Here is a 26,591-nt window from a genome sequence, read left to right on the forward strand (position 1 = left end):
TAAAGGAATAGTTCAACATTTTGGGAGCTTATTCACTTTCTTGCTGAGAGTTAGATGAGAAGATCAATACCACCCTCATGTCTGTACGGTAAATATTAAGTTACAGCCACGAGACGGTTAGCTTATCTTAGCATAATGACTGGAAACAGGGGGAAACAGCTAGCCTGAAGCTGTCCAACGGTAACGAAATACGCCTATAAGCACCTCTAAAGCTCCTTCATTGACACATTATATCTTATTTGTTTATTCTGTACAAAAATGACATAATTACAGGCAGTTATTTGTCCATCTATTTCTTGGCAGGGCGCATTGATCTCCTGGAGTCTTGTTGTCAACGAGAGGTTGGAAGGAAACCAGCAAAGTCTCAAGAAAATCACTGCACCCAGCCAAGAAATAGACAGGCACATAACCACCTGTAAAACCACAACTTGTCATTTTTACACTTCCCTTATTGTATGGATTAAACGATCGAGACAGCGAGCTTTAGAGGTGCTGGTAGGTGGATTCTGTTACCTTTAGACAGAGCCAAGCTAGCTGTTTCCCCTTATTTCCAGTCTTTATACTAAGCCAAGCTAACTGACTGTAGCTACACATTCACTGCACAGACATGAGAATCATATCGATCTTCTCATCTAACTCTTGGCAAGAAAGCGAATACGCTTATTTTCCAAAATGTCGAACTATTCCTGTAAACAAAACTGCTGATTTTCTTGTGTCTTCATCACTCACCAACTTCCTCATCATTATTATTGCTTGAATAAACCCCAGCAGATGTCTTGAAGTGAGAAAAAAGGTCAAATTCAAGGCTTGTATGTCAAATCAATTGCAAAAGTCCACCCGTGGTTCAACGACCACACCCGCTCCCTGACGAGAGAGGTACGCAAAGCAGAGCGCAAATGGAAGGCCTGCAAACTCCATGTATATTATGAGCACACGAAGGACTTAATGAAGAAACACAATGCTGCAGTTAATGATGCACGAGCAACTTACTTTTCCACTTCCACAAAACTCAAAAGTGCTGTTAGACACATTTTTATTTAAAAAAAAAAAAGCTTTTATTGTATGATTCCTATATTTATTTAAAGTTTTATTTTGATTTGTTTGTGTGTTTTATATTGATTGTTGTAAAGCTTTGTTTCCTGGATTGAAAAGTGCTGTACAAATAAATAAAGCTATTATTAAAGTGAACGGCTAGTGAATCTGGATTGAAGTGTGTTTGTGCATGATTGTAATGGGTTCCTCAAATCAATAACAGAGATGAACTTCACAGAGTGACAGTGAAGGTAAATCGTAGTGAAGGATGGAGATCACTAACCCCATTTCCAATAATAGGAACACACACACAGTCTGAGGTGTCTGCCTGTGTGTGATTGTCAGTCATTTAAAGAACAACCTAATCTCCAGAAATAAACGGCCGAGGGCGAATTAGATTTCGAGGAGAATTACCACTTCTAGCTCTGTGTGAAGCCTCACTATGGATTTAATTTGGTCATCAGCTGAGTGATAACCCCGGCTCTGTCACTGCAGGCTATCTCTGACATCAGCTGCTGCTATTGTTCAGTGTCTCATTGCAAATAAAACGTGTGTAAATATAAACACCATGAGTCTGAAGTAGGGCGAGATGGCACCCCCTTTTAGTTACTGTTACCTGTCAAGCTTTGGCTCATATGCAGTTTACAATGATAATGGGGGCAGATTTACCAGTGGATTTCCTAATAATCTTGAGAAAGAATGAGTCTTTGATTTCACACAGAAGTAAACAAAAGAAGCTTCTCATTTTTGTCGGTTTTGTCGGCTGAAATGACTGTTGCCAGCTGATTTTATCAGCTGTAGCTAGCTAGCACATGTTTGTTTCACTATCCCCGTGGGGGACAGTCACTGACATAATGCTTTCCCTAGCCCCTTACCCTAACCTTAACCATCACAACTAAATGCCTAACCTAACCCTAACTTTAACCTAATTGTAACCTGCGCCCTAAAACCAAGTGTTAACCCTCAAAAAGCAGCCTCTACCCATGGGGACCTCAATCCCCTCCCAGTATTTAAGAACATGAAACACACACACACACACACACACACACACACACACACACACACACATGCAACAAACAGCTCGCAAACTCACACACACAATTGGACACATACTGTAATAGGACCCAGCATCAAAAGTATGTAAGAATGTAAATGTACGACTGAATAGAATATTTTGTCACAGATTTAAACAAAACCGTTATTCAGTGTGTAAATGAGTTGACTATGTCAATGACATGTTACAGTGAGACTTGTTAGACTTTGGTTCCTTGTGTGAGGTGAAAGCCTTCAGGGAGAGCTCTGACTCCTGCTGTGTTGATATGAACATCAAAGACACACTGACTGCTACAGAATACTGAAAACCTTCATATCTGTGTTAAAGAAGCCCAGTTTCAAACAGCACGACACACTACTGCTGCTGAAGGACCAACTCTGAAAGCAGTCCTTTACTGTTACTACTGAAGACTCCTACTACTACTGTTGCTGGTTGATGTATACAGCAGCATTACGATGAAATATACCTGGTAGACTGTTTGGCTTATTGTTTAGGAAGTTATCCCTTTAAAGGAATAGTTCAATATTTTGGGAAAGCTTATTTGCTTTCTTGCAGAGCTTTAGATGAGAAGACTGATACCGCTCTCATGTCTGCACAGTAAATATAAAGCTAGAGCCAGGAGAGGGTTAGCTTAGCTGGGCATAAAGTGTCCGGAGAGAAATACTTCCAGCCAGTAAAACCACTATTTGCACATTTCTGTTTGTGTACAAATTAAAGATATAATGTGCTAATTAGTGAGTTTCAGAGGTGTTGGTGGACGTATGTTAGAGCTTTGGAGAAGGTCAGGCTAGCTGTGTCGCCCTGCATCCAGTCTTTATGTTAAACTAAGCTAATCGCCTGCTGGATGCAGCTCTATACTTATTGCACAGATATGACATTGATATAGATCTTCTCTCTAACTCTCTGCAAAAAAAAAAACAAAGTGTATTTTCCAAAAGGTTTAACTCTTTCTTTAAATAACATATGCAGAGAGTATCTAGCTTGTGTAGGCAGGCTGCTCGGTCTTTAGCAGTCCTTGGTCTGAGGCTTGTGGATTTTGCTTTCAGCTGAAGTTTATTGTCAGAGCAGCTGATAACAGCAGTCAGCATGTTTTGGCGGTTTGCAGGTGAAAAGACGTCTAGCCTTCTATTAAAACGAAACTACATTTAGAAGAAAGGTTTTAAGATTATACCTAACTTTATTTCAACTGCATTTCGATGACCATATTTTCAGTATGTAACAGGCTCTACAGGATCTCCTGGACATATTATATATTTGCAAAAGCAGTTAAAAAGTAAAATGCTTTACATACATTACAGTTTTACTACATGTTTACAAGTGAGATGCCACCCCAGTAATGGCGGCCTGTTTACTTCTGCCTACAACCTGGTTGAGTCTATACTGAGACACAAACACCAGGTGTATTGCTTCCACGCTTGCTAATACGGTGCTAGATACAACCACATCATTGAAAGACCTCAACTGAAGCTAAGTAAACTGTCTGCACTCACTGCCATTACATGAATGTTTTTAGAGCTACACATGGCTTGGAGACCCGTCTTGTAGCTAACAAACGAGGACTGACTACAGTACTTTGTAATATAGCATCTGACAACTTCATGGTGCTCGAAGCCAAAAAAGCAACAATCTATCTTTCTTAAAGCAGCATTGTTATACATGGAATGAACCGGAGTGATTTGCCAAACTCCAGGGAGGTGAGATTGTCCAGAAACGTCTCTCCTGCGGACTGAGGACAACTCTGTGATGTAAGGTGAGCAATCACATCAGAATCTGAAATCTCTGTTAGAAAGTTTAACTTTAAGCATAACTAAGTTTTCCACTTTTAAATGCTATATAATATTTTATATGAATACTCTACACTACATTCATAATGTACAAATGATCAGATATGTGAGGGCTTGTTCTGTATGTACATCGTTCCATTGTGTTAGACAACCACAGATGATCTTAAATCACACACCCCCCTCAGACGCTATCAATAATGTAACACTGTTTTTCGTTGTGTGCGTGTGAGCGATTTGTTTATGCTCATGGCTGGTGCCAGCCTCATTGTTTTTTCATGAAAACTGTAAACTGCATATTTACAACCTGTTACAAGAAGCAAACAAAGGAAACACAGAGGCTTGCAGACGCCAGAGGTATGCAAATAGCATTAGAGTTTGAAGCTGGGGTCATTAATATACACTTCACCTCCATATTACTGCTACAAAAATACAATAAAGTTTTATGTAACTCATATATCTCTTTGATTCAGTGTGTTTCACAGCAACACAGGCACAATAATGTAATCTACAGAGAAACTCCAAGTGCCAAACTGGCTGGCTTGCCTGACAGTATTTCTGTGATGAGATAATAAAGTCAACCATGACCTTTTCTTCAGAGGCTGGAAGACATGTTTGTCAGAGGGGCTGAAAGACGAGCCCGGCTGCATATCTTTATCAAATCAAATATCAGTCTTAGTCATCTCTCTGACCAGCATCATCACTCTGCCTGCACACACACACACACACACATCACTACACTGATAAACACACAACATGAATGAACACACAGATACACACACCATATGTCAGGTAAGTCAATTTGATGGAGCACTTTCCACAGCCAACATGGCTACTAAACACACACCTTGGCAGTGATGAATGTAGTGGCTCGATGTACGTGTGTGTGTGTGTGTGTGTGTGTGTGTGTGTGTGTGTGTGTGCTGAACTGCAAGACACAGATTTAGTATGTGTGTGTTTATGGTCTCCGTTCTGTTCTGCTCATGCTGTTCAGCTTTTTAGTGCTGCTTTTGTTTTAGAATTTAATCTTACAGTTTCATGTAGTAACAGTTATTATGTACTGCAATCTATGCAAATAAAAACAATATAAAACATCTAACGTCACAGTAATAAAACACGGAATTAAATAAATCTACTGTCACCCAATGACATTGTCCCATATCTCAATGTAAATTTTGGCATCTGTAAGTATGCATTAATATACTTCAAGTATACTTTTATAATGTGCATCTTTATATCCACGTTGTGACCCTCTTTTGCCAATTCTCCTGCTAGCCTTACACCAGCAATAAGTGATTTTTGACACTTGGGGGCAGAAGAAACAAGTTGTGAACACAACATTAACATTTCATCACCCTTTAAGTTGATATGGTGAACTTGTTAGCAAACAGTTACACATCCAGCCATTACGGAGCAACATGATCATTGATTTGGAGTCGTGTTTATGTCAACTGATGAATATAAGTCCAATATTCCTGAGGGATATATCTGGCTCTTTAGGCAAGGCAAGTTTATTTGTATAGCACATTTGAGCAACGAGGCAATTCAAAGTGCTTTACATAAAACATAAAAGCAACATAGTGCAACATAAAAAGACATTTAAATGCAATTAAAAGGAGTTAAATAGAACATAAAAACAAGATAAAATCAGCTTCTGAATCAGCTGCAGCTGTCTGATAGATTTCTTAGAGAGACCTGTAAAGACGCCGTTAGGTGGCCTGTAGATATTTAGAAATATAGCTCGAGAAGAGGAATTCAACTGAAGAGCCACATATTCAAAAGAAGCAACATTTCCATAAAGACATCTTCTTGCATTGGAGGGAATCATTAAACAAAATGGCAACTCCACCTTCTTTCTTATGCACTCTAGCTTTGCTCATAAAACTGAAGTTGGGAGGGGTAAGAACAGCGCTACTGTTATCTTTGTCTAACCAAGTTTCAGTTAAAAACATGAAATTAAGATTGTGTTTGATGATAAAATCATTGATTTTGCAACAGGCTGTGGCTGATGAGGAATAGATGCTAAATTTGCTGTGACAAATGTGTCAAAACTGGCTGAGGACTTAAAGCCAATGCTGGAAGTGGGCGCCGAGGAGGGTTCAGGGGAGAGAAAATGGGAGTAGGGAAGGGGGTAAGTTTGGTTCCAGCAGTGACCAGATCTTTCATCTGATCAGTGAACTCCAAGAGGGGGAGGAGGGAGAAAGAGTGACTGGAGAGGAGGGTGACCTGGATGGGATTTGGGGGGGTGACGAGAGGGGGTGGAGACTCTTCCTCTCTACTCTGATATTTCTCGTGATTAAAGCTCCTTCAGACGGGGACTGAGGTGGCTCTCTTTCAAGGTTTCTGCCGTGCTGTGTTATGTCTTCTGCCTGTTTTGAGTCCTCTTGTCTCTTGTCCTTGGCAGGGGGAACAGATGGGTGACGCAGGAAGTAAAACAGGTTCGAGATGAACAATTTTAACCACCAAGTTGCTGAACGCTCCACTATGTTCACCAGCTGGTCTCTGACTGTGTCCGTCTGCTGTTTGCTGCTGAGCGGGTCGTGTTCAGCGGCTTTTTAGATCTTTTTCTCTGAAAACGATGCTATGAGAGTGGTGAGAGGGAACCAAAACAGTAACCTTGTGGGTCGGACAGATAAACAATAAGCTGAAATGAATAGCTGATTAATCGCTTAGTTGATAGACAGAATATTAATCAGTAGCTATTTTGATAATCGATGAATCGTTTCAGTCACTTTTCAAGCAGAAATGCCAAACATGCACCGGTTCCAGTTTCTCAATTGTGAGGATGAGAAGACAGTAAACCGAATGTCTTTGGGGGTTACACTGTCCGAAAAAACAAGGAATTTGAATATGTCACATTGGGCTCTGGGAAATTATAGATATTTTTTGCTGATATCAAAGCAACGACCGCTTGTCACCAAAGGGGAAAAGAGGAATCTAGCAGATCGTTAACCGTAACCACGTTAACCCCAATCTGTCTTTGGGGATGGAAACTTGTGGTTTTGCATTGGCTACTGCAGATCTTTTGACTCTCCACTCTCCTTCTGAGCTGTGAGACTGATATTAAAATGATTTTAGTTAGTTTTGTTGAGTTTAGCTGTTGATCTCCAGAGGAACTTTCTTTTCAATTCAAACAACTTCCAGAAAATATTACATGCCAGCTATCTCAATATATAACTTTGACTCATGGCCTCAGTATTTCTAAAATTCTGGCTCCAGTCCTGGAACCAGTGAACATTGGGTTGACCCTGTATGTGACCCTGAAGGCTCACGCCGTCTAACTGAAAAAGAAGGATTGAAAGAAGCCAACGACCTTCTGTTCCACGTCATCTCTCTTTGTCTCTTTTCCCTTATTATCTGTCGCTTCTCATTGTCAACGATCTAATAAAGTTCAAGGTAAAACGAAATGCAAGTGATGAATGAAAACCACTTCAAATAAAGTTCTCCAGTCATCAATAAACTAAACAACTGCATCCGAAATATCAGCACCAGAAGCAGCATCAGGATCACTCACACACACACACACACACACACACACACACACACACACACACACACACACTCGTTCAGTGTACACACCCATTCATTCCACCAAAAATCAATAAGCTTTTTTCTGTGGCAAATGAGGAAATGATATAGGATGGGAAGAAGGAAGAAGCAAAAAAGTTGAGAAGTGTGCAGGCGTGTACATGGTGTGTGTGTGTGTCTGTGTGTGTGTGTGTGTGTGTGTATGTGTGTGTGTGTGTGGTGAAGGGAGATCTCAGGGGGACTCGTGCAGGAGCCACAAAACATCCCGCCGGCCCTCCATGTCTTGTGTTACAGCAACCATCTCACTGTTGCCGTCTCAACCGTCTCTAGCTACCTCTGATACTCTATACCAGTAAATTCTTAGCAATGTGACACAATTAATGAAGCAAGTTATGCTAACTCATATCATAAACATTTTTTATTGGTCCGGAATGGATTGTCAAACTTTGAAGATGTTGCTGGCAGACCGTTTCTCTTCATTCATCTGTCTGTTCTCTGCTGGTGAAGAGGTGAATACTTCAGGGAACAGAGATACCAGTAAAATCAGCTCCCGGATCGTTTCCCTTACTGTAGTTTCTGTGGTTGCCATGGTCGCACAACGAGCCGTGGCGGCAAGTGGAAGAAGTTGAACCATGATCAACTCCGACGGCAGCGGAAAATAACCGCGCATGTTCGCTCTCCCTCAGTGGCACAGCTGCTGGCAACCGATCACTGTGTGAAAGCACCTTATGCTAACTTTCTGTTGCCTCTTTTTGTGATTACTATGTTTAGCTAAGTTTATCAAAGAGACAGAGTCCTCCCAAGAAAAGCGACAGCATCAGTTGTTTTAGCAAGAGCCCCAGAATTACATGTCTATGTTCAAGTGACAAAGACCTCTAGGGATCGTAGGGATTACGAGTCATTTGATGTTATCATAGAGTCACAACAGCACAGGAGACCGCTGTTGGTTTTGTAACGGTTTTTGGAAGGCACTGACAAATGATGTCGTCCTGCCTGTATTTTGTTGTTTAAGTTGGAGGACTTATCAAAACCATCTATCCGTTCAACACCTCTCCTTTCCAGAAGAAGCACAAACAACAACAAACACTGACAAAACGCAATAAACAGAAAGAAAATAAAGGAGGACATTAAAACATTTAACTGTTCTTTCTATTGTTCTGGCACAAAATAAACTGAAAATGCTAGTGCTGACAAAAAACAATTTGACACACAAAAGGTGTTTTCAAATTTATCAGTATTTAGTGTGGACATGGTCTGAGTGTAAGATAAAGTCTGCAAAAGCATAGCTACATCAGTCTGTGTGGCCTCCAGGCGCCTACCACAAATGAGATCATTCATCTTTGCTACCATACATGGCCACTAACACTGTCTCACACACACACACACACACACACACACAGCTATCTAATCCGCTCATTCTTCTCTGCAGCCACAGCAGGTATTTCACCTGCTGTTGTTTCTCTTTTTTACACTTCCACTGCACAGACAGCATCCACTCTCCAATCTCAGCGTCACCTCTCGTTATCGGCTTTGTCCTGGTCTCAAGATTTCCCACATGTGGTTGTTTTTGAGGATATGAGGGCAACAAGAAATTACATTTATATTCAACTTATCTGCTTGGCCAAATATGTTTTGTTAGGAAAGCTACAAGTCCTCCACATTAAACGACCAAATACGTTGTTTGTCCATGCCCTCCAGAACGACGACACATAGAAGCGTTTTCTGATCTGACGCCTCTATCATCAGGACGACATCATTTGTCTGCACCTTCCAAAACCGTTCCAAATCACTGTTGAAAAAATAAAACTGTTTTATGATGTGACAATGCTGTGGTTAAGGTCTGACTTGGTTAGGTTTAGGGAAAGAGCACAGTTCAGGTTAAAATAAGATACTTTATTAAGGTTAGGTAAACATCATGGCCTGGGTTAAAATGACTACTTCGTTAAGGTTAGGGGAGCTTTGTCGTCATGGTTACAATAATAAACACGTGGTTAAAGTCCAATGTTTTGGTGACCAATCCATTCACCCTGACAACTGAAACGACTGATGCTGTGGTTCTTCCTGGATCATGTTCACTGGCAACCTTTTTTTCAGTGCTACTTTCTTTGCACCGCACGCTAGCCGAAGGAAAATTGTCTGGGTGGATGGTGGACCATGACACCGGAGACCGAGTCCTGCATGTAATTACATATTAATAAAGAAAACTTGTCCTCGCTCATGCTTCAAGTCACTGTTGACTTGAACTGCTGGCTGCAACAAACAATTACTTTCATAATCGCTTAATCTGCCTATCATTTTTTTGATTAACTGATTAATCGTATAAAATGTCAGAAAATAGTGAAAAAAGCCATTCACAATTTCCGGAAGCCCAAGGTGACATCTTCAAATGTCTTGTCTGGTCCGAACACCAGTCCAAAAGCTAAAGATATTTGATGAATTATCAGATGAGAGAAAGAAAAGCAGCAAATCCTAACAAATGACAAGTTTGAACGCCGTTTTTGATTGAAAAATAATTCAACAATTAACCGACTATCAACATAGTCTCAGGTAATTTTTCTGTAGATCGATTAATCAGTTAATCGTTTCATCTCTAATCAAGACCACAGTCTTTCTCTAACCTTTACCAAGTGCTGCGAGTGCCTAAACATATGCTTAAAAAAGTTTAATCATGCTTTTGTTGCGGATATTGTATTGCGAAAGTGTATATTGTTGGGCAAACGAATGGAATACGTTCTCAGTCAATATTTTGCAGATACATTAAGCATCAACATTTTGCGCCATGTTCATCAAAAACATTTCTCAATTATGTTGATAAAAAACATAATTTGGACATACTTTTCAAAACGTATTTGCTGTAGCAAATTATCAACTAAATTTCGAGGAGAGAGGGATGATGACAGGAACAATGCTACTGTCTTTGTTTCCATTCCCTTCTTGTTAGTTATATGGTGCATTCACAGTCTTTGTACATTAAATCCCATCCTATGGATACCTGCCAAAAAGAGACTTAAATCATTTGTTCACTATTATTCTGTATGTGAGGAGAAATCCTCATGTCTGTCCACTAATAGCACTGACATTTCCACTGAGTTTGTGATAACCCGTCACCGAGCAGCATAATAATCATTTGACCTCTGTATGTTGTCACATGCAGGGTGTGGGGAGTGGGAACCACTTGAATCGTGGCAAATGTATAAATCCAGTTTTATTCCAGCGCTAAATGAGGAAGCTTGACTTAAAGGCAGAATGAGTAGGATTTGTCGGTTGCGGTAAGGAAAACACAACATTCAAAGTTGGCCTCTCCTCCCCGGCTCAGCGACACCAGAAGCGCACGCCCAATGCTGTATATGACGTTGCTGTATCAGTTCTTCAACGTAAAAAAACAAACAAACACTGCCAACAGTAATGTTACTTATTACGTTGTTTGGGACTGCCGCAGTAACCAGCGTGGCTTGTGTGTTAGACTGGTTGTTAAAATGTGTGTTAAAATGATTCTGAGCTCAAACTCAAGATCTCAAGGGTTATTTTCTCAAAACGTAAAGTTATTTGCATTGGTTGATAGTAGGACTTATTGTGTACGTACACTGCTAGCTACTATTGTTGGAACGTTACATTTGTTGTAATGGAAAAGCCAATACTTTAGCAAGCTAACTAAGCTAACCTACCTAATGTAACCTGTCCAGAACAGAAAACAGGCCCACTCTTCATCCCCATCGTCTCCTTTAGTGCTCAGCAGCGGGTGAAAGCCAACTCCAGATTCACTCTAATTTTGGCATTTGGCTTGGCATTTGGCCTCGCTATATTTGCATCTTTTCGGCACTGTGTCCACCATTTTTGTAGCTTTTTTGTTACTGGCTTGGAGCTACACACCCACTGCCCATAGGCTGACGCCCAGAAACATCCCGAATACAGCAAAATAATAAAATACAGGCAGAGGGCAGCGTCTCTGCAGATATAGACACCTCCACACACTTCTAGTGGGTCATATATGATGATTCAGCTGGATGGGGGAGGTGCAGGCGGTGGAAACAAGGACTGTTGGTTGTCTAGTGGAGGCAAAGAGTTAGATTTTGGAGTGGGACTGTACAAAAATTATTAAATTAAATTAAAATTTAATTGTTACCCCTCTCGCTCTCTGTATATCAAACACAAGATGAATCAGTGTTACCAGTAAACCTTGACACACACACACATCCTATTACAGTTGGCTGTGAATCACACAAGTGCAGGTCAAGAGTTCAAAGGTCAAACGCCAGGGTGTTGTTGGTGGAGAACATGGTCACATTGGGGTCACTGGAGGTCAAAGTGGGGGCTAATCAAATGAGAACAAACAGCGTGGAGAAGAGGGTTTGTTTGGTTATCAGATCTGTCCAGCTGTGTGTGTGTGCATTCTAGTTATCTGTGTGCACATGCTCGTGCTGTTAGGATTTTTTTTTTTATTGATTTAGTAACAGATCCGAAAGCTTTTGACATTGATCTCTTCCCCTTGTGAATTGGGTGAGAGGAGAAAGGATTGAGGGAGGAGCGAGGGAGCAACACTTCTGTACCTCTGGCAGTATTGAACAGTGATAGGCTAATAGAACAATAAACCCCAGAGGTTATAGATTCAAGGTCCAATATGTTCAACAGCACATCAGCTCTGACTGTCAAGACACCATAGGAAATCATGATATTATTAGGAATATGTATCTCAAACAGTATTCAGGTATTGACAACTCAAATTTGATATTAATTAATGGTAAATGAATGTATTATTATATATTTTGGATTCTTTATAAATTCTATGCACAGTTTAAGGCATTTTAAGTGGTAAAAAGCCCTTAATATTATGGTATTTAAAGGGATTTGTATTCCAAACAGTGTTCTGGTATTTACACCTCCAATTTGGGGTTCATCTATGGGTAAATTAATAGATTATTAAGAAGTTTTTAACCATGATTTAAGGGGTTTTCAAGGGATAAAATTTACAAAACATTATATATGCCCCTAAATGTTTAATTATGGTGCAAATTCAGGGGTTCACCCCGAATAGATAATTAATGGATAAATTAATGGACTGTAATAACACACATTAAGTGTTGCAATGTATCAAGCAGGGTAGCAGGCAAAACAAGGGATTGGACCAAAACGCAGACACAGAGGCAGAGCAGGTGCACTTCAATTATTTAATCAAGAATTGAAGGCTTACAAGTGTTATCAAGCAGGCAGTAGTTAACACCAGGGAAGCAGTCTAACTAAGGCAAACAAGTCCAAGGAAACAGAAGATAAATCCAACAGAATACACAGGTACCAAGGCTGGGATGCTTTACAAAGACGATGTGACAAAGACACAAGCGAAGCACACAGACTAAATATACTCAGGTGAAGGGAGATAACGAGACACAGGTGAAACTAATCAGGACGGAGCAAACAATCAAAACTGGCAAATCAAACAAATGCAGGAAGTAAAACCACCAGACACATGAGGAGAAAAGAGCATTTCAAAATAAAAAACAGGAAATACTATACACAAACCCACAAACCATGACATTAAGGGGTTTTTAAGGGGTAAAAAAACCACTATAATTTACCAAAAACATCCCTGAATTTTCACTTTAATAGAAACAGTAAAGTGTCCTTTCAAGGTATAAATAAAGGCATAATTTTTCACAGCAAAAGATAGTTAGAGCTTGTGTTTTTCCCACTCTTTTGATTTTAAAGGTCTTCTTTTGTTTATTCTTCAGAGATGTTGTATATAAGGTCGACTAGTAACATAAGTAAGTTCAACATAAATGGAGCTGAGATCTTTTACGGGTTTACCATGTGTGTGTGTGTGTGTGTGTGTGTGTGTGTGTGTGTGGTGTGTGTGGGTGGGTGGGGTGATGATGTGAATGTCAGGAGATAATTGTCCTTTAAATGTTGGAGTCTCACCATACACAGGTCATCCTGGAGTCAACAACATCATTGTTATCATCCTGCACAGATTATATTGATCCTGTGCACCAGTGGCCAAACACACACACACACACACCACAATAATTACACTGCTATGAGGGGGTGAAAATCATTTTAAAATAACAAACTAACACTGTCCAGGCTTGTTTGTGTCCAAGAGAAAATAAATTACAGCGTGTAGTCAATGGAAAAGATAAGAGAAGTCAGTGTGTGTGTGTGTGTGTGTGTGTGTGTGTGTGTGTGTGTGCGTGTGTGGGCTGCCTGTTCTGTTTATGTTTCCATGGTACACTTCCTCAACTAACTAATAGCTAATTTGATCTATTCATGCCTTATGGCAAGGTTGTATTAAGCTGTGCATATTATGCTCTTTAGCACACACACACAGGTGACCTCAGCTCTTCTGATATTCGACTATATTACCGCTGATTGGCTGACAGGCGTGTTAGTGGAGTGCTGTACACTGAGCCTGCTCCGGTCCCTCGGGACACTTGTGAAGGTCACATTTAGCCAGCTGACATAACACTCCTCTGCCTCCTCTGGATATAACAGGAGCAGAGCGTCACAGACGAGAAGGTGCTGATAACGTGTTGGAGAAATTGTTGTTATTCGGGCAATTAACGGTAGATTACTGAGGGTACAAAGCATTCAATCTTTTTATAACTCTCTGGGGCTGCAACTATTTTTACAATCAGTTAGTTTATAAATTAATTTTTTTCAATTAAATGAATTGTTTTGTCCATAAAATGTCAGAAGATCCTCACATTGGAAAAGCTGGAATCAGTGAATGTTATTTTTCTTCTGTAATTGATTAATTGACTAATGGTTTCATCTCTAAAAACATTCCTTTTCAAAAAATACAGTAGATATTATATGGAAAAGTCTCAGGATATTCTATTCTATTATTGTCCAGTGAAAGAAATATTATGCTTTCCATAATATATAATATAATGTTCTGTGCTACTGCACAACATGCGATGCATCACATATAAAATATCCCAAACAAAAATTGTGTCTGTTGTCTCTTCATCAGTCAAAAAAATAGAAAGAGTCAGAAAATAGTGAAAATTGCCCGTTACAGTTTCCTAAAAGACTGTCTTGTTTTGTACGACGCACAGTCCAAAAATCAAAGATATACAGTTTACAATCATGTAAGGCGAAGAAAAACAGCAATTCCTCTTAGTTGCAATTAGAGAATGTAAATAAATCACAATATAATAAACAATAATAAAATATACTATTGAATAAAATATTCATGCAAATGAAGTATTAGAAAGTAAATCTTCCCCAGTAAATTCTCTGTAATCAGTGTACATGATGTGAAAGAGCTGATTACAGACTCTGGAGACCTGAACATGTAAAAGCTGCATATTTGATTACTTATTTCGGTCAGATTATTCTCCCTGCAGTTACGCTGTATTTTAAGTGAAAAAAAAAGCACATGCAGCTTTTGAAGAGTTTCACTTAAAACCATGAATATGTAATTTGGTTTTGGTGTTGGAGCTGGAACCTACAAGAGAGAATTAACCCTATCTGACTGTGAAACTGCTGAGTGCTGCGCTCATTAATCCTTTGGTGCTTGCGTATTGTGGCGTGCAAGGCTTCAACATTTTCCCATTAAGATGAAGAATAAACAGGCTCATGTAGGCCAGGTGATGATTTTTTTTTGCTATTATTGATGCTCTCAGACAGACAGTTGGTGGCACATATGCATGGTGAAGCTGGCATGCCTGGCAGCCTGGCACAGTGTCACTGGGGCCCTGCCAAACAGATGAGCCTGTAATTGTGTTTGGTTTAATGGTGAGGAGAGCCTGCACTGGGGTTTTACACATTGGGTGACTTTGATAATAAAGAGCTTTTTTGTTTTTCTCTCTTTTGATGTTTTTTTTTTCATTATTACAATAGAGTTGTGGGAGGAATGATTTTGGGCGCCCCTGGTTCAGAGAGTAAAAGTCCCATTCATTTTTCCCATAGACAATGTTACGTGACTCACAGCTGGAGCTCTCTTACAGCTTAGAACAGCATGAAACTCTCACAGTTGAATCATCAGTACAAAAGGTTAACGACTGCATTAGAAATTATTATTATTTTTTTTTGGTTTGTTTTAAGGTATAACTTAAACATGACTCCCAAACATCCAATCCCCAAGCTTAAATTTCTGTCACGTGCCCCAAAAACAATCTGCCAATTAAATCAATACACTTTTTTTTGTCAATTTCGGTCCAATATGGCGCTGTGTTTTGTTTACAACTGCAACAACTAAGCGTTTTGAATTTGCTACCGTTCTGATTCGCGCCTCTGACCAGCTTCTTCTCCGTACCAACAGCTGCTGAGGCTCATGGGTATTGTAGTATTTAGAGTCGTCCCCCAAACTGACGGACAAAACAGAAACAAAGTTGAAATAATTAAACCTGGTGGCCATAACATATCCTATATGTTCGTTACATTATCCAGAAGGGTCCAGTGTTTCTATATTAAGTTACATTGAGAATGTCATTGAAAGACAGATTTGATGCAGGAACACAGAATCACCAGCTGCCCCTCTCACTTCCCAACTCTATAAAAGCTTGATTTTTATTGCAAAAACAAAATAAGAACCATCTCTCCTGAGGAGCAACTAATCCCACAATCCACAATTTTGAATTTCATGTTTCAACTGATGTTCCTCTCCTCAGACCCTTTTGCTCTGTAATAAAAGAAATCAACCACACACACATGCATACAAGTAATTTGAGCTTATAAACCCTGAGAACAATTCCACCATAGAAAAGATAATCCATAATTTGATCCATTGTTGCCATGGTGACAGGCCACACCAGGCCTGTGTGACATGAACCACTGCAACAAGTCCGTTTACTACAGGGCAATATGAAGGGGGCATCCACAGTTAACCTCAGCCCCTGAAGTTTTGACAGTAGATTTCTCTGGTTTTAGTTGTTGTGGAACATGAGCATGGTGGATGAAGCAAAAATACAGTAAGAGGAAAACATGGATGCCAGGATAGTTTTGCTCACAGAAAAAAGAGATGAAAAAGACTAATTCAAATGACTATCAATTATAACAATATAACTACAATCAACTCAATAGTATCCCAAGGTTTCTCAGTTTCGCCTCTAATACAAACGTGATGGTGACTCATCCCTGCATCCAGACTCTGGAATAAAATCCTTTCTGTGTGTGTCCTGAATCTACCCCTGTGATCTCCTCATAGTTGGTAATGCTGGGGACACATCTCAAGAAACCACCTTAAAAGGATAAGGCTGGGGATATTCTATATTTTTCTGATTGTCAACAAATCTCTTAAAAAGACCAAAACCAACAATGAATGGATCCTACTAACAAGTACTGTCTGTGTATCCAAAGCCTAATATATCTTCTTATTATTCCTCTGTGCTATAGAGCTCCATTGTTGGCCAACAAGTCTACAGCCACGCTAGCTGCTCTGTGAAGCTGTACTATGAGCTAAATTCTAAGCATCAGCATGCTAACATGCTCTCAATAAGAATGCTAACACACTGATGTTTAATAGGTACAATGTTTACAATGTTCACCATTTGGTCATAAACCAATGGACAAATTTTAAATTTGACCCAAAGATGGCGCTACAGTAGATACAAAGTCAGAGAGATCTCCAAAGTGATAACAATTCATCCTGTAAGGAACAAAAATGTCTAATTTTATGGCAATCCATCCACTTGTTGAGACATTTCACTCAAAACCACCAATGTCAACCTCCGGGTGGCGCTAGAGGAAAAGTCGTTGGGATTCATCCTTTGGGGACTGTGAAAGTCTGAACCAAATTTCATGACAATCAATCAAATAGTTGTTGAGATATTTCAGTCTGGACCAAAGTGGTGGGCCAACTGACCAACAGTGCCATCTATAGAGCCATGCCTCTAGTGTGGCATGAAATTTGGTAAACCCATTTATGTTCCCCTCAGGATGACTGTTATAACTTTGGTGATCCTCTGACCTTTCATCTAGCGCCATCATCATCATCATCATGACCAAATTCCTGCAAAACTAAGGACATTCCCACCAACCTCAGCTGTACTTTGCGTTTAGTGCTAATTAGCAAATGTTAGCATGCTAAGACGTTAAACTAAGATGGTGAACATGGTAAACATTATACCTGCATCAGCATTTTAGCATTGTTATTGTGAGCATGTTAGCATGCTGACGTTAGCATTTAGATCAAAGCACTGCTTTCTCTAAGTACAGCCTCACAGAGTAGCTAGCGTGGCTGTAGACTCTGAGTCTTGTTGCTACTTATATAATGATGCATGGTGAGAATACCTCAGACTTACTGAACTACACCACTTTCTAAAAAGTGCAGTTTACAGAACTTGCACCCTTCTTATTAATTACTGCTGATGGCCTCTTATTCAGTCTGAATGATCACCATCCTAATGTATTGTTCTCCTGTCTTCCAGAATTAGAAAGGGATAATTGGCCAGCACTATAATCTTCATGTTTTTACACCTTCATGATTAGATGAAGAGTCCAGTTGATGACTAACAAGATTGGCTGACTGATCTGATTTCTTCTGCTGTTTAATTATTTTAAGTGTACCTCATAAAAAAGGAGGCAATAAGCCCGGATGTGAACCCTGCTTGTATTACACACACTCCCATTGCACTCACAAAAAGTGCTCTCTTTGAAGCTCAAACCGAACCACGCCCGCCTCCACAGACATCACAGGAGTCCCAAATATGTGTTTGTTCATTAACCTCAACCCCTGTCTGGAAATAGCAACATACTTATTATTGAGTCATTCTCCCTGCTGCTTATCTATCCTTTCTTCTTTCTGTTTTCTTTTTTCAGCTCCATTACTCTGAGGCCGCTCTGTTTCAAATAGTGAGAGGTAACCAGGAAATCCCAAAATCCATGACAAGGATGACAGCTCCCAAAGCAAAGCGTGGAGCTACAGTATATGTAGTCATTAGGGTCCAATGGTCTCAACGAAAACATAGTTAAAGGACCATTCTGGTTTATCACAGCTTGGGCCATATGTTTTTAGGGATAGTCGACCAGTCGCCCAGAGGATGAATCTTTGTTCTACACTGAAATAACTTTATTGAGCTTCTGCCTTTTCATCTAGCACCATTAACAGGTCAAACATTTTTCATGTATCCAGTGAAACATCTCTACATCTACTAGATGGATTGGCATACAATTTTGCACAGACATTTATAGTACCCTGAGGATGAATCCTACTGACTTTGGTGATCCCCTGACTTTTTCCTCTATCGCCACCATGAGGTTGAGTTCAGAGATGAAAAGAGGCGGTTCAGAGTGAAATTTGTCTACTAACTATTGGACGGATTTCCATGAAATTTGTTGCTCATCATGTTCATGTTCCCCACAGGATGAATCATCACATCTTTAATAATCCTTCCATCTACAATCGCGCCATCATCAGGTCAAAATTTAAAATGTGTTCAATACTTTGATTAATGACCAAATTCCTGCAAACATTCCCATCAGCCTCAGCTGTACTTTGTGTTTAGTGCTAATACACAAATGTTAGCATGCTAACACGCTAAACCAAGATGGTGAACATGGTAAACATTTTACCTGTGAAACATCCGTATGTTAAAGAAATCCTGTGGAGTTTTTGACCACTGGTAGCACTATAGAACAATGTTTTTAAAAGTGGGCACCCATTTTGTTTGTGTATTGTACATGTTCACGAGCACCCGCATGCATGTGCACAACCGCAAGAAACCAACAATGCACTGACAAAAGGCAGGGAGGAAGAAGACTGCAACATTTTTCAAAGAAAATCAGCTTTGCAAATGTTTTACGTGTAAGGAAATGCATTCATCGCGTTTGTTAGACCTCAAGGACACACACATTGTGTTTTGGTGAGTAACACTAAATGTAAACAAAAACTTTGTTGACAAGAAAACTCCACAAGATACCTTTTATTGTGCACTTTTATTAAGCATGCTGATGCTGTTAGCATTTGGCTCAAAGCACTGCTGTTTCTAAGTATGGCCTCACAGAGCCGCTAGCTTGGGGTTAAGGCAATCATTGCTATCTCGTACTCACCCAAGTAATTGCTGAGATTTCTTCAACAATGTCCAACAAGGCAAGAAAAATGTACAGTCAGACAAACAGTTTATCCAGATTATCTAAACCACTTTAGGTAAAAGCGAAAGAGTGTGTTTCTTTTATTTTTCAAAGCTGTCGCGATTGTCTGACTGCTTGTGTTTCTTGCCCCTTCAGACCTTAGTTTAGAGATATGACCGGCTTCACAGATCTCAGCAATTAACCTGGTGAGTACAATGTAATCATACGGGATAGAAATGATAGCCAAAACCATCAAAATAAGACCCAGGTTGTAATAAACTGACATTACCCTTTAAATTAAATCATGAGCTGTGATTGCTATGGTCAGTTGTTGCTTATACTGGGTTTATTGTTAGAAAAAAAGAGCTGAGGCCTAAATCCTTATCCTGTGACATTCATTTCACTCATTCACACTCTGATAGCAGTCACACCACGGCATGTTCAAGTCCAACCGAGTCACTGTTTCATTATCTCCCACTGCTGTTATCTTTCTCCTTCCTCTGCAATTCTCTTTGCACAGACAGCCGAGGCACCCGGCTGCGAGCGGGTAAAAAAGATCCCAGTAGCTCAGGATGGTTGCTGAGACAGCAGAGTTTGACAGAGTCTGGCTGTGTCTGAGCAGATGTCTTACAGCAGTATATGAACCTACACTGCAAGCAGAGAAGTAGGAGCATATCTCCCAATTAATACCAGACAATTAGGCCCACTCTTGTTCTCCTAGGCAAAATCAAAACTCATTACACTCTGCAGGCTAGAGGTAGTGTAAGTCAGGGTGTGTGAGTGTGAGACAGCGAGCAGCAGGCTATTTGCTGCTGATGTGCACTTTTCTCCAAACATGTTATCACATTCACTTACAGATGGGAAGCTGAGAAGTAGCTTCATCTGCCTTCCTCCCGCTGCTGCTGCTAATGGGCGTGATAAGGTGTAGGAAAGGACGAGAAGAAGAAACAGTAAAGAAAAGGCAGTGTGATTATTTAAACGAAGCCACTTAAAGTACGACAGATGATCATTTACACTTCCACAAGGTGACAGAGCAGCTATTAAAGCAAACACTGTGTCTAATCTCTGAAGCACTGGGTAGCATATTAGCCTGGGTTGGATTACACGGACTGTGCATGTTTGTGAGCTGCAAAGCCTCATGTGATGTGGGTCATGAGACGGCTGCTGTAACAAAGGAAAAGTTGTGTTTGAGCTCCCTGATGTAGTGAGCAAGCAGTTTCCCGGCAAGTTAGTGCTGCTCTCTAGTGGCTGCTGTGAAAATCTGCTGGGACGTTTCAAACTTATTTAACCCTTTCCCTTGACTGTTAAAGTAATATCTGGAAGTGTTGAAACCTTTAAACATAAACTTAAAAACCTAACTCTTCAGCCTGGCTTTTGATTAAGACTTAATCAAAAGGCTTTTAAGGCTTATAGACATTGTTTACTTTATTTTATTGTATTTATGTTGTAAAATTGTATTCTATTATATTTGAATCTGTTTTTTTAATCCCTCTTAGATTTTATTTATTTTTTTATTTGTTTTGTCTTTATAATCTATTTTATTTAGTTTTTAGTCTAGCTTTTATCTAACTATTTTATTATTATTATTATTATTATTACAGCTTTTAAATCTATTTTATTGTATATCATTGTCATAATTTTTATCTTTCTTTTGTCTTTTAATCTATTTAATCTAGTTTTTATTTCCCTCTACACTTGTTCGGTCTTATTATCGGCTTGTCAGTCATCTGTGAAGCACTTTGAACTGCACTAAACTCTATGAAAGGTGCTATATAAATAAAGTTTGATTGATTGATGTCAAACTGTGTCATTTCAGATTCTCTGATGAAAATGTGGAAAAGATGAAAGCTCTACAGACAGAGAACAGGGTTGTTTCGTGTAAAGAAGGTCATTTAAGTCAAATATCTGGAGATATATGGAGAAAGACTCATTCACTCTCCTCAAATGCTCTGCAGTAAGTCTTGGATTACCCTACTGACCCAGACTGAGTCTGAGTCTCCATGACACAATTTCGTATATAGCACAAACACAACAGAGAACATTACCGTCACATCCAAACAGTCCGGGGTCAAGTCACGGGACTCGTAAATTTGTCCAACCAGGGAGGAACCCAAACATGAGAAACTGCATCTTTTCCCTCTGTTAGATCAGATTATAATATACTACTAAACTCTGTCATGTGGGGAACCTTCCTAAACAGGCCAATTTAGGTCCTGGGTCCTACTTAAAGAAACGGGACTCTATGCTTTCTCTGCACGTATGTCGGTAATACTTTTGCAGCGTGTGGTTGGAGAGTAGTTTCTTAATGACAGGGGAAGCCTGAGCGGCTCCGCGGCCTCCTGCGTAAACAGGCGTAGCTGGCTGCCATCTGGTTGGCTTCCACTTCAGAGCAAAGAGCCCGTCGAACGCTTGCTGATGATCTGCACCGATTCCAGCTACAACTCCCAGAGCAGAATATTTAGGAACAGTTTAGGTTTTTAGTGACTTACGACCACTTGATTAAAGGGTCGGTCCACCAAATTACAAAAAATATATATATATATTTTCTCACTTACGTCGAAAGTTGTTAGTTGTCATACAAACAGTTTGGGTTTGATTTGCCCTGGTTTTTACATATCCATCTCTGGACATTTCTGCCTCTACTGTAATGGAGGTGAATGAAGGTTTGTATCTGTTGCTCACAGCTTTTTCATTTACACACCACTTTTCTTTTATCATTATCTACTATTTCTTCTGTAGAAAGTAGTTGCAGTAAAAACTGTTCACAGTGAGGTCAGTGTGGATTATCTGGAATAACTAAAAACTGCAACTAACAATTACACTAATTATCAATTATTTGAAGATTATTCTCTTGATTAGTCTATTAAGTATTTGTCTATAAAATATCAGGCAAAAGTGAAAATAGGGAAAAATCACAATTTCCTAAAACTGAAGTTGACGTCTTTGAATTGCTTGTTTTGTTCTCCCAACGCTCCGAAAACCAAAAAGATTAAATTTAAGAATAGCAACTTTCAAATGTTGCATGAGTAAAACAATTAATTGATCATCAAAATAGTTTGTTGATTGAGTTCTGTTGATTAATTGTTTCAGTTCTACAAATCACATGCACCTGAGTTGTAGCAGACATCGCAGATATCTCAAAACCTGGCCACATAAAACCAAAACTACTGACAGGGTTAGATATCACTAGAGGTAGTTTTATTTTACCTCGGAACGGTAAAACAATCTCACCACAAGGACCATTTAGTAACTGTTCTGGAGCTTTTGACTGCATCACACAAATCTTTTTTTGCCCAGTTGATGCTCAAATTTCTATTTTTCTTAAAGCTGCTCTAATCTAGGTGCAGTGTGAAAGGTGGTAGAGATGACTGGTGAAAATGATCAGCTGAATTTGCAGCTCCCCTCGGCTTTACGGAGCGTCACAGTGAGTTTCAGCTCGTTGTTTATCTGCCCGGCCCACAACCCCAACTGTTCTGGTTCACTCTCACCGCTCTAATAGCTTCGTCTTCGGAGAAAAAGCTGTAAAAAGCCGCTGAACACTACCTGCTCAGCATCAAACAGCAGGCAGACGCAGTCAGAGAGCAGCTGGTGAACACAGTGGAGCATTTAGCAGCTAAAGAGCCGGATGTTTCCCTCAGGAGTTGGTGGAGACCAAACACAGAGCTAACAGAGAGAGAATATTGGACTTTAAGTTATAACCCTAAAGATTTTCATAAAATCAATCCCCATTTTTGATACTATTAATCTTTGGCATTTTTTTCCAATAGCCACTCAATATATTTACATCCAGTAATTATCTCTCCTTTATAGGTTTTTATTACACCGTATCAGAGCTGTATTAATGCAAACGGAAACAGAAACACGACTCCAAAAGAATGCTGCTCCGTAACTGCTGGATGTGTGTGCAAACAAGCTCGCCATATGAACTTAAAAGGTGATGATATGTCAATGCTGTGTTCACATCTTGTTTCCACTGCCCCAAAGTGGCCACAAACATTGGTTATTGCAGGTTAAAGTCCTTAAAGAGCTCAGAAAAATGGAAACTCTAGAACTGTTCAAACTCCATCTGCTTAAGAAGATTGTGTGTTATGAAAGAAAACTCCACCTTGTTTTGTCAATTTGTAACTTTTGGTTACCCCATCCTGCATTTCTAGCTGATGGTCAAAAAACTATTTCTCACCAGCATCCTCATCTCAGTTGACATGAGTACACTCAAAGCTTGCTTATCCTAAAACAGATCAGTAGTGCAGCCACACATGCCACACTGCTGAGGTGCCTTCCTTCCTCTTTTCTGGGACATGAGGGGCCCAAACAGACGTCTTTATTTGTGAGACCAAAAAGGACAGAAGTCTATGTGAAGAAGCAAAAGTTTCCCAGACCGCTATGAGCTTAAGGATCTGAATTAATGCACCTGTATGTGGGAAAAACCCTCTTTGAAAATACCAAACAACTTCACAAAAACACACAGAGCGAGTGTGAGGATGACAGCAAACATTCATACACAAAATAGTCGGGTCTGTAGAAAAAAAACACTCAAACGAGTCAAAAGAAAGGCTTTCGCTCCTGCAGCAGTTTTACTTCTGTGATGTGACTTCATTTGAATCACAAAGAAACAAAAGGGTTTCCCAAAGCTTTGCACTGAATGCACCAACAAAAAGATAAAGCTGCACAAAACGACAAGAAAACAACATTAAAATGCAAAGTTGTGTTATTCTGTACTGTGTTGTTATCCAGATAAGCACACAAACAAATGTGACTTTTTGACCAGTTACACCCCTCTGTTCCCATGACCGAGTCGCTTTTATTTTTGTGTGTGTGTGTGTGTGATACAGTGAGTGTGTGTTTGAGCCTGTTGTGCCAACAGAAAAGTCGACGGGGGCAGCAATGGGACAAACTGTGGGAGGCAAACAGAAAAGAAAAGAGAAGAGAAGAGAGCAAAGCCGACTGGGTGAAGAGCAGAAAGAGAGAATTCAAGCAGAAGTAAACGTCCCTCTCAGAAAGACTCTCTCTTATTGGTAGTTCATTAGTCTTGACCTTGCCTTTGACCCACGGCGAATGCAGCAGCAAGCCCACTGCTATGACACCGCCACTATACAAACCACACGCACACACACACACACACACACACACACACATAAAGGAATGCTGCTTCTGTTATTGTCTTTAAGTGCCAGGCCAAGGCCTCGCCAGGGTTTGAAAAACAAAATAACAGCCGTGCAAAGCTCTCTCCCTCACACACACACACACACACACACACACCCAAACACCACTTCCGTCCATTCTCTCTCACAGAGAAAGGAAGTGGAGTCGAGCTGGCCCGGCCCCAATTGTCCAGACAGAGGTAACCTGGCAAACCCAGTCTCCTGCCTGCCTACTTCTCCCTCTGAATGGCTTTAAAAGACTCTCTGAGCACTCACCATCCTTCACTTCCTTCAGCGCTTACTGTGTTGGTAGACGTAAAGAGCCACTTCAAGTGTAAAGAAGTACTTGATGCAGTTTCCAGCCATTCGTCTCTCTGATAAATGTGCTGGAAATGTGAAACACTGCACATTTTAATAACACTCATTCTCTCTCACACATCACTGGACCTGCCTCGTACCACTGGAAATTAAAACTATGAAAGCAGTTCATGTAATGTCACAACTTCACAGGCAATAAGAATAAAATCTTCTATCACTGTATGTGTAAGTTCATATAAATATATATCATATTTGCTTTTGGCTGATACAGTGGCCTAAGAGTGAAGAACCACTGAGCATGAGGTGATGCTTCGTCCATTTTCTATGAGAAAAGAGGATTCTGGGTCGAAACTTGAAACATATAAAATTTTATGCAAATTAGGGTTTTTTATAGTAATTTACCAAAATACAGAAAAAGGAAAAGCACTGCAGTGGTGGTGCTGAATGTTTTATCTTCACCATATAGATACCTGCAGAGGTCATTTCTGCATTTTCTGTATGACCCAGTTGCATTACATGGTAAATGTAATGTAATGTATGACCCAATTGCCTCCAAAGTTACAGGTACAACTAAAAATTAAGAGCTGCTTGGCACAAAGTTGCATAAATTCTTAGAGAAAGTTATTTACACAAACTTTCTAACTAGCAAGCTACTAGCTAGCTTGAAAGCATTGATTGTAATAAAAAAATTAAAAAAATCAAGTTAGAACGAATTAGAACTGACAGGTAATTTGTTCAAATTAATTCAAAGCAGCCAAAGTAGCCTTGATTTAAATGATGTTGTAGAATTGTAGTTTCGTTCATTCACGGTGCCTCCGCAGCCTCACAAGCTAACGTTACTATGTGGCACAGCGAATTAGCAGGTGCTAGAGTCTTGGTGACGTCGACACGCCTCGCAGGGCTAGTTGGTGAACTACTGTAGCCGGTGAGCTAATAGTTAAAATGGTAGCAAGATAGTCACAACAGCTCTCCGAGCTTTTTTATATTTTCTTTGTAGGGTGCCGTTTGCTACCCCTGCCATTTTGTTCTTAGGATCATTTCATTCAATAAAAAGTTACTGAAGAGGGAAAAGGCTCTCCATGCTCGCTAGTTTGGTCACTAATGGGACAAAAAGTTTATTCAAGAGATGTATTTGTACTATCAATTCCTGTCTCATAACTATCTAAAATCCTTAACTCTTAATTATGTGGAGCAGTTTATATACCAACAGAGGAGGTTATATAAATGTTGATGGAGCAACAGAGCTAAAATGCTAAGATAACTTCCTCCATTTTGGACCCAATAAAGTATTTCTGATTCTGATTTTTTGAATGTGAATAGTTTGTCAAAGTTCACCAAAGGTGAACTCGACACAAAAGATTCACTTTTCCCCCCCAGCTATTTCACTTATTGCACGGATATTTTAAATGCTGCCAGGATCTTCAGAAATGTCTATTGTCTCACAGTATATATATATATATATATATATCTTTATATTTTCCAAACCTACATGTGAACTTTATTATTTGCCTTTCTCTAATGATGTACAGCTAGAGAAAGTACTGACGCATCAGCAACATCTTGTCTGTGTCCTTGTTCAGCTCTCTATCATCATCGCTGTCATCACACGTGATCTCCTAACGCCAGCATATTTACACGGATATCTCATTATGCTGAGTTATGTGTGTGTGCTGTCCCTTTCAAATACACTTGTCAAACAAAGAAAGACTATTCAGCACAAGCTTAACATTA

General features: G+C 39.8%; 1 protein-coding gene across 3 annotated transcripts in view; it reads right to left on the reverse strand.

The window, feature by feature from the left end:
* Window positions 1-26,591, reverse strand: part of ttc28 (tetratricopeptide repeat domain 28) — a 123,466-nt gene that overhangs the window by 88,419 nt on the left and 8,456 nt on the right. The gene's annotated exons all lie outside the window — the stretch shown is intronic.

This window comes from Siniperca chuatsi, linkage group LG18 (assembly GCF_020085105.1).
Source record: "Siniperca chuatsi isolate FFG_IHB_CAS linkage group LG18, ASM2008510v1, whole genome shotgun sequence".
NCBI lineage: Eukaryota > Metazoa > Chordata > Actinopteri > Centrarchiformes > Sinipercidae > Siniperca > Siniperca chuatsi.